The sequence below is a fragment of the Cynocephalus volans genome, chromosome 1 (genome assembly GCF_027409185.1).
Source record: "Cynocephalus volans isolate mCynVol1 chromosome 1, mCynVol1.pri, whole genome shotgun sequence".
In the NCBI taxonomy this organism is placed as follows: Eukaryota; Metazoa; Chordata; class Mammalia; order Dermoptera; family Cynocephalidae; genus Cynocephalus; species Cynocephalus volans.
In genome coordinates this window covers 109,371,784-109,381,989 of record NC_084460.1, presented here as the reverse complement: position 1 = coordinate 109,381,989, position 10,206 = coordinate 109,371,784, and the positions used below count along the sequence as shown (strand labels likewise).

Sequence of the window (10,206 nt, the reverse complement as noted above, 5' to 3'; positions counted from 1 at the left end):
AGTGGATAGTTTGCTCAACTGTAATTTTTCACGTAGAATTGTGTAAACTGAGCCAATTGAGATGTCTCTGCTGTTGTTTCTGCTGTTAATCATCAATTAGGGCATGAACAAGATTAATTTTTTCCGTAAATTGATGTGGACAGTCTGCTGCTGTGGGTTTCATGTTCAACATCACTTCATTCCTTCTTAAATATCCTGGGGCTGGCTGGTTAGCTCCATTGGTTAGAATGCGGTGTTGATAACACCAAGATCAAGGGTTTGGATCCCCACACCAGCCAGCTGCCAAAAAAAAATGAGTTGTCCATTTGCAAACTGCTGATTTTTCAGGGACATCGTCCCCGTAAAATTTCATAAAACATCAGTGATTTCACCATTCTTCTACCCAAACTTCACTGTAAATCTGATTTTTGTTCTTGCTTCAATTTTAGCAGAATTCATGTTATTCTGATAGGGGCTGTTTTCAAACTGATGTCTTATCCTTCTTATTGCCTCAAACTGGATCCTATTCATACATAACAAGTTAGTACGAGTTCATTTTGGTGCAAAAAAACTTTGAAAGGTATACATAGTTTCTTTGTAATACATATTTTCCATGTACTTTTTGATGACTCCTTGTAGTATAGGCCTACTATATTACAAGCACTGTGCTGAGCACATAGATATATAGCTCAGACACAGCCTCTGTCTCAGGCAGGAAATGCACTTTAATGAAGGAACATGGACTTGGATATCAGGCAGATGGGGCCTGGAACTGCAGCTTCCTCACTTACTAGTTGGAACCATACTAACCATAAATTAGATAGCTCCTTGACCTCTTTTTCCTCCTGAGGATGGTAATACTACCTCACATAACTAGTATGTGCCTGGAACATGGTGAAGCCTAACACATTTTTGTTCCCTTGAAATATAGAACTCAGTGGAAAATTAACAATTAAATCAACATTTTAAAAACAGTATAAAGAGTTAATATAAAGGTATGTATATAAGATGCTTTGTGAACAAAGAGGTTACACTTAGCCTAGCCTGGCATCTTGAAAAGTTTCCTATAAAATAGTAGTTCTCATCTTGAAGAGGTTGGGGGGAAAGAGATACAGAAACTGCTGCAGGGAATCTTCAAATTGAAGGGGAGAGGCTGAGTAAATATATTCAGTATTATGAGACCATTTTATATTTGGAGAAGTAAAAAAAATTGATGTTTTCATAATTTTCAATAAATAATTTACAAAAAGTAAATATGAAATCATCCCAGATGGTGGAGATCTTTAGAAGATAGAGTATATATTCCGTATATCAGCAATTCTCAAAGGGGAATAATTAGAGTCTCAGAAGAAGGTTGGCATGAGATATTTGTATATATTACTTATGGTATGGTTTTTAAAAACCTGAGAAACTTCACTATAATAAGTAATGACTAAAGTAAGCCTTGAATAATGAGTAGGAATTAGCTGGGTGGAAAAGAGAGAAAAAGAAATTCCAGGTAATAGAAACAGCCCTTACAAGGGCTCAAGAGTGTGACAGAGATGGAGTAGTTTGCAGACTGCAAGTACTTTTTTGTTTTTTTGTTTTTTTACCTTTAAAAGGAACCTTGAGTTCAAATTTATTTAAATCACAAGATTTTATATCATAAACTACAATTTTCAATATTCCTATCTCACACGAATCTTCACCAAAAACTAGGGGTTATGTAAATCAGTTAAAACTTTCTGTAAAAGGCTATAATGTCTGCAGAATTAAAATTTTTTACACTTATCAGTCACTGACTTCAAATATAAGGAGATGATGGCTGACGGATTAGCTCATTTAGAGAGTGGTGTTATAACACCAAGGTCAAGGGTTCGATCCCCATACCAGACAGCCACTAAAATATATATAAATATGTAAAAATATATATCCATATATATATTAGGATGAACTAATAAGAACTATTCAAAATTGTGCTATGTCAAAATACCAGTGCTGATATTCTAAAAACACCACTACAGACATTTAGTACGAATGATTGCTAACAATCTACCTGACTTGTATCGTAACGCTGCTTACTAAATGCCTCTTCTGTAAGCTCTTCACTGAGTCCCTCTGTAGCTGTGACTGCTCCACCAATTCCCGTCTCTCCTTTCATAGCCTCTCTGAATTTGTGACGGTATAATTTCAGAGGTTCCACATAACTGTCGAAGCCTAAGGGAGACATGACAGATTATCCTCTTCATTGATTATCTTTTGCTTTTCTTGATGTCATCTTTTCGCTTGCTTTGGATGATATAAAGCTGATGAACTCACTTTTACAGTCTTGAACACATTCTTTGGCATCTTTGCAATCTTTCCCATTTGAGGTTTGGCATTTTTTCATTGTCCTAGCAACATTTGCAATCAGAAGATACATATCTTGATCTCTGAAACTATTTTTTGAAGCATTTGTCTTCATGATCATTTATGCTGTCTTCAGTACCATCATGAGGCTGAATAACATACTGACTTCCTCCAAGACGGTCTGTGGAAATTCTTGGTTGAGAAGTAGCTGTTGTAGAACTGTCACCATCCATTGTCATGGAATATTGTCAGAACCATGTTGACAGTGGTGCTCAAGAACACCTGTCTAAAGAGTGTCAAATTTTTGCCCGATTTCTAGCTCCAATGCAGCCCTGGTTGGCTACTGTCTCCAGTTGGCTGTTTAGCTGGACAGAAAATGGCTGCTAAGGAACTAGTCCCAGGGCAGAGTTCCACTCCCAGGACTTGGCCTCCTTACCCTCAGCCTTCGGCTGCTTCCCTTGGGTACACACACCTGCGCCTGCAAGTAGCTTTATATGGCTGTGAGTAAGTGGTAGAACAAGAGCACGGAGAGGTTGGCAGGAACCAAATCTTAAAGCACTTGTATGCACTACTAAGGCAAGCATACCGAAGGCAACTGGGAGCCATTGAAGGATTCTGAAGGAGGGAGTGACAAAGGCAGATTTGCTTTTGTAACAGCACTTTCATATTTTCTTCCAGAGTTATGATTTCTTTAACCTCTTGGAAAGTGGTAAGTGTGAGCTTATTGACCCTGGCCTGAGTATTAGGTGGAATTGGTGCTTCTGCCATGGTAGATGCCCTCTTCCCCACACTGACTTTCTTCTTTTACAGATTTCAATACTTACTGATTGCATCATTGGGTCTGGATAGTTATGCTGTTTTGAAGCTGTTCTTATTAAATGATTGTTACTTTTCAGATGTCACCATTTTACTTTTTGGAGAGTTTGTCTAGGAAGTTTCCAGTGCTGGCTGAGTTTACTGGGAGGTAGCAAGAGGAAGGGAAAAAAATTTTAGACTTGTAGTTCAAGTAACTTACTTGATTCTGTACCTTGCCCTGCATACCTTTGAGCGAGTCACAAGCTCTCTGAGCTTCAGTTTCTTCACTAATAATAGTCACTGTATGAAACCGCTGTGGGGATTAGAGAAAATGTTCTGAGTGTCAGAATCATAGCAGGTGTTTATTAATGGCCAACTTTGCAGATGTTGTCAGTGCTCTATCCCTACCCCCTCAGCACTCACTGTTCCCATACAATCAAGAGCTTCTCACTGCAAGCACCTGTGACTCTGCCTGAGGGTTTTCTCTAGCCATAGAAATGTGATGGACCCTTGCTTGGGGCAGGCTGGAAATGCCAAGAAGGCAATGCCACCAAGAGTAGCCCTTTCAAGCAGTGATGACTGGAAGTTGGCAGATTAAATTCCTTTTTTGTGTGTCCTCTGAGTCACATAAACCTGAAGCCTATTCCACACATTCTCCCAGAGGTTCCCAGTGGATTATGACTCAGTTGCCTCCAGTGTAACTTCCTCATTAAAACAGCCTGTATTGGCCTCTTTTCCTTCCCAGCCTCATTTCCCCACTCCCTTACCAGTGATCACCTCCCAAATAAACTACTCCAATCCTGGTATCAGTCTGCTTCGGGGGGAATGCAACTGAAGACAGTAGCAATTATTCACTCATTCAATAGCTACTGAATGCAGACAGTGTGTCAGGCACTGCTTATAATTACTGCCCCATCTTCCTGTAAACCCCTATACCTATGATTTCTGGTTTCCTGAATTCTTAGCAATTATACTATTAGAAAATTAAAGGAAAAATTTAAGGGAAATCCCTTCCCATAATTTCACCAGTTTAGCACAGAAGCTATTTTTATTTCTTCCTATTCCCTTCCATCCTTTATCCATGTACACATATTTTATAGGTACAATCTGGAATTCCATGATTTATTTTTCCACTCAGTTTCTTACCATACTCATTTCCCTAGCATTTAAAATTAACACTTTAATGGCTGTGTTATATCTTACTACCCTATTGTAGGTTATTGTGATGGTTATTTTATGTGTCAACTTGACTAGGCCACAGGGTGCCCAGATATTTGGTCAAACATTATTCTGAGTGTTTCTGAGATTAATATTTGAATTAGTAAACTGGATGAAGCAGATTGCCTTCCCTAATGTGAGCGGGCCTCATCCGATTACTTGAAGGCCTGAACAGAACAAAAAGACTGACCCTCCCCTGAGTAAGAGAGAATTCCTCCTGCCTGACTGCTTTTGAACACTAGCATTTTCCTGCAAGCCTGAACCAAAACATGAGCTCTTCCTGGGTATTGAGCCTGTCTCTATTCACACTGGAACTACATCATCATCTCCTGGGTATCCAGCTTATTCAATCACCCTAAAGATCTTGAGACTTGTCAGCCTCCATAATCATGTGAGCCAATTCCTTTCAATAAATCTCTTTATACTTTATACTCTTGTCTTTGTTTTTAATTTTATTTATTTTAAGTGAGCAATACTTGAACATTATACAAATTACAAAGATTTTCCTCCCTCCACAATGGAACACACTGTTACAAATTTCTTATACATGCTTCAAAAGTAGACTGTGCCTATATATTACACAAATGGCAGTATACTACCCATATTTTTCTGTGCTTTTCCATTCACTAATATACCTTCACATTTTTTTTTATTTAATAGGTTATTTTTTCCTTCAACTTTATTGAGGTATAATTGAAAAATAAAATTGTATATATTTTTTAAGGTGTACAACATGATGTTTTGATATGCATATACATTGTGAAATGATTATCACAATCAAGCTAATTAATATATACATCACTTCACACAGTTTCCTTCTGTGTGTGTTGGTGAGAATACTTCAGATCCACTCTCAGCAAATTTCAAGTATGCAATACAGTATTATTAACGATAGCCACCATGCTGTACATAAGATTTCCAGAACTTATTCATCTTATAACTGAAAGTTTCTACCCTTTGACTAACATCTCTACATTTCCCCCATTCCCTAACTCCCAGTAATCATCCTTCTATTCTCTTTTGAGAGAACTCTCTGTGAGTTAAACTTTTTAGGATTCTACATATAAGTGAGATATGCAGCATTTGTCTTTCCATGTCTGACTTTTTTCACTTGGCATAATGACACCAAAAGCACAGGCAACAGAAGCAAAAATAAACAAGTAGGACTATATCAGACTAAAAAGTTTTTGCATAGCAATGGATACATTCAGCAAAATGAAAAGGCAACTTATGGAAGGGGAGAAAATATTTGTAAACCACATATCCAATAAGACATTAATATACAAACCACATAAGGAACTCATACAACTCAATAGCAAAAAACAAATAACCTAAAATGGCCAAAGGACCCAAATAGATATTTTTCCAAAGACATACAAATGGCTAAGAGGTATATGAAAAAATGTTCAACATCACTAATCATCAGGGAAATGCAAATCAAAGTCACCATGAGATATTGCCTCACACTCTACTATGAAAAAGCCAAAAGACAACAAACGTTGGAGAAGGTGTGGAGAAAAAGGAATCCTTGCACACTCTTCGTGGAAATATGAATTAGTATAGCTATTATGGAAAATAGAAAGGAGGTTCCTCAAAAAATTTAAAATAGAACTACCATAAGATCCAGCAGTCCTACTTCTGGGTATATACCCAAAGGAAACAAAATCAGTATGTGGAAGAAATATCTGCACCCCCATCTTTATGGCAGCATAATTCACAATAGCTAAGATACGGAAATGACCTATTGGTTGGTGTATAAAGAAAATGTGGCATATATACACACAATGAACTAATAGCCTCAAAAAGAAGGAAATCCTGCTATTTCTGATACCTGGAGGACATTATAACGATGGCCTTCTTTCTTGCCAGCATGTATTGCCTCAGTGTTTCTGACAGGCTTCTCTCACTCTCTCAGCTTCCCCCACTGCTGTGTTTTATGGCAGCAGAGTCCCCCCAGCAACAGGGACTCTCTCCCAGGCAGATGCTCTTCATACCTTCCTGAAGATGAGTTTCCATTTTAGTATCAATTCTCTTCAGCCTGAAGAATTTCCTTTAATACTTAGTATTAATAACAAATTATCTTAGGTGTTTGTTTGTTTGTTTGTTTGAATCTGAAAAGGTCATTATTTCACTTTTACTGTTGAAGGATATTTTTCTTGGATGTGTAATTGTGGGTGGTCAGTTTTGTTTCCAGTATTTAAAAAATGTTTTATTGTCTCCAAAAATTTCTACTAAAAGTCATCAGTCACTCAAATCATTGTTCTCCTGCATGTAATGGTTTCATGATTTCTCCTTTATCTCTTTTCAGCAGTTTGACTGTGATGTTTCTTGGCCTAGTTTTCTTTGTAGTAACCCTGCTTGGATTTCAATGATTTTCCTTAATCTGTAAAATTATTTTTTACTTAATATAGGGAATTTTTGGCTATTGTATCCTAAAATAGTCTCCTTGCCTCATTCTCTCATTCTTTTGATAACACATATATTGGACTTTGCATATTGTCCCACAAGTCCCTGGAGCTCTATTCATTTTTCTAATATTTTTTCCCTTTGTTTTTCAGATTGAATAATTTGAAACTTACTGGGTCATTCCTCTGTTCACCTTTGTCACTCTGCTGTTAAAACCATCCCATGAAATTTTCATTTCAGATATTGCATATGTCAGTTCTACAATTTCTATTTAGGTCTTTATTATAGTTTCCATGTCTCCTGATATTCCCTGTCTTTTCATTCATTGTGAGCCTATTTTCCTATACTTCTTTGAACACAGTTATATAGTTGGCTTTCTGTATCTGCAGGTTCTGCATCTGTGGATTCAACCAACCATGGATCAAAAATATTTGAAAAAAAAAATCCAAAAATGTATATTGTTATTGTTGCTGATGTGTACTATGTAGTTAGGCCTACAATGGTTGCATCTGTACTGAACGTGTACAGTTTTTTTTTTTCTGGTCATTATTCCCTAAATAATACAGTATAATAAATATTAGATAGCATTTACATTGCATTAAGTAATATTTAAAAACTAGAGATGACTTATAGTATGTATATGAGAGGACGTGTGTAGGTTATATGCAAATACTACACCATTTTATATAAGGGACTTGAATGTCTGTAGATTTTGGTATGGGGGTGGTCCTGGAACCAATTCCGTATGGATATCAAGGGACAACTGTAATAGGTCATAAATCCTTACCTGCTAGTTTGAAGTTTCGCGTCTTTTGCCACTGGTCTCTGTTGACTGTCTTTTCTCTTGGAAATAGGTCACATTTTCCTGGGTCTTTAGACTGTATTCTGGACTTTGTAAATGCTATGTTATACAGATTCTGGATTCTCTTATATTCTCTAAAGAATATGAGTTATTTTAAAATCAGGCAATTAATTTGATTGAACTTGAGCTGTAAACTCTAGCTCAAATGTCAGTTTAGTTCTTTTGTTCTTAGCTCAAGTCCGTCTCACGCCTGTGTGTTTCAGAGCTCAACCAGAGATTTGGACAGAATTTATACACAGAATTTATGATCTTTCCTCTATGACTCTCTCCTTTCTGGGATTCTACCTTCCCCCACTCCAGGTACCTCTCAGGGGTTTCCCTGAATTTTCTCCTGTGTTGCTTTAGGGCAGAAAGACAGGAAGTGTTTTCTCTGTTTTAGCTACCTCATGCAGTGCTAACTGGCCTGTCTACAGGCAAAAGCTCTATAAAAGGATAACTTACCCTGTGATGTTCCTTTTTTTCCCTGAGTGTTGACTCCTTTCCAGAATCTACCTGCTTCTTTTTTCAACTCTCCAATGTCTTCAGGACATTGAAGAGTTTAAAATACAATGTTCAATATAATGTTTTTGTATTTTGCCCAGAGTTTACAGTAATCTGTGAGGATTGTGTCTGCTAGGGGCTATTCAGCCATACACATTATAGTCTATTCTTGTTTTGAATTGTATGCTCAGGATAAATTTCCAGAGTTTAGATTTATGAAAAAGGGTATAAAATTTTGTGACTCATGGTATACTTGCTCATAGATATTTCTTATTAAATATTAATGAATATTTTAAAAATCCCACTTAAGTCTACTTATTTCTCATTTCATTGCTTTGATTGAAATGTTTCTTTTAGCTATTTATTCTTTTTGATTTTTTTCTCCTACCACTGATTTATTTTCTGGTAGTTTCATTTAGCATGTTTGCTTTCGGTATAGATTCATATTTTAAAGAAAAATAGAAAAAAAAGGTGGGGGATAAAACACGGTAGAAAATGTTTCTATCGGTCTGAGTTCTAATCCTGTAATAAGCAGATGCCCTAAGATGATGGACCATAGAAGAGAATACTTTGTAGAAATTAAAACTAAATTGTAGAAGAATATATAGTGCTTTGGAAAATAGTTCACCGTACACTATTAAGTAGTTGATTAAAAGAAATACGATCTCATTTTTGCAAAAAAAGGTGGGAAGGGGAAGTATAAATGTGGGACCAGTGCTTGGACTCCCAGGGTACAGTTCACAAGCTGAGTCATAGTTCTCCAAAGCTCACACAAGGGTGGTCACAATGACTGGGTCTTAGGGCCTTCCAGCACCAACCTCAAAGGTTGCTGAGTTTCAGGCAATGGCCCGTTAGCTCAGTTTGTTTGAGCGTTGTGTTAATTCCAAGGTCTGGGATTTGATCCAGTACTGGTCAGCCGCCAAAAAAAAAAGTTGAGTTTAGAATCTTTTCTTTACATTTATGCCCTTGCTGTGACCTCATGATGGGCAGAATGTGTTTCCATGCCCTCTGTACCCTCAAGGACTTCCTTTTGAGCTCTAGACCAGGCTATTTCTTCTCCTTTCCTCACTGTTGGTCTTCTACAATGGGCCTGGCCCACATCAAATGTCTCTCTACCCTAGACTTTAGAGATTAGGGGTTTGTGTTCCTTTTTTCTTAGAATGCTGTGTATTCCTTATGTAAATATTTCCCTCCTCACTGGAAGCTAGCTGTCATACCACTCAGTGAGCCAGGTTGCATTAAACAAAAGGTCTTGTTAGATTGTTTTCTCAGATGTTGAATACTTGTAGACCCTACAACATTCACATAACCAAATTTGGACTAGTACTGACATATCAAGAGATTCAGTTCTGTTACTTAATATGGAATATCTTTGTGTTTTATACCAATTGACCACAATAATTCTACAATAAAGTAAAATCCATAACACAATGACTTAAAACCATAATCATTTATTTTTTACCATGTGTCTTCAGGTTGGCTAATATTCAAGCTTTAACCTGCAGTTGTCTAAGATTTAAGCTTTAAGCTGTTGGTTGGGTCCATGTTTGTTCCACGTATTTCTCATTCCCCTTGGACCAGAAGTTACACAAAGCACTTTATTCTCATGGCAAAAGTCAGGAGTATAGGAGAAAAGACCCTATTGTGCTAGCCTATTTTAAGGCTTCCCTTTCATTATATTCACCCTCAATCGATTGGCCAAAGCAAGTCACATGGCCAAGCTGGAAATCAAGGTGCAGGGAATATATCCTGTCCATCATAAGGCCATACCAAGGGTGTGAATGTAAATAATCCTACAGGACAGTTAAGAATTGGGATCAATAATTCAATCTGCCACACCTAGAGTGCCATATTTATATTTCTTTTACTTGTAGTTTTTTGATTTAAGTAATATTTCAGCAGGTGTGGGAGAACAGGCTTTACAGTCAAGCTGACTTGGGTTTGAACCTTCCCTCCAACACTTTACTGGCTATGAGAAGTTGGGCAAATTACCTTACCTTTCTGAATAATGGTTTCTCGTGGTTTCCCATAAATCATACACAATCCCATCACTCAGATATAAACCCTGTAAATATTTTGGTGTTTAGTTTTTCTAATTATATATTAATTTTCCCTACAAATTTGGAATAATACAATAT

General features: G+C 37.0%; 1 pseudogene; it reads right to left on the bottom strand.

Moving 5' to 3' along the window:
• Positions 1–2,002: 2,002 nt before the first annotated feature.
• On the bottom strand, positions 2,003–2,546 carry LOC134384519 (nuclear transcription factor Y subunit beta-like; annotated as a pseudogene).
• Positions 2,547–10,206: the final 7,660 nt, after the last annotated feature.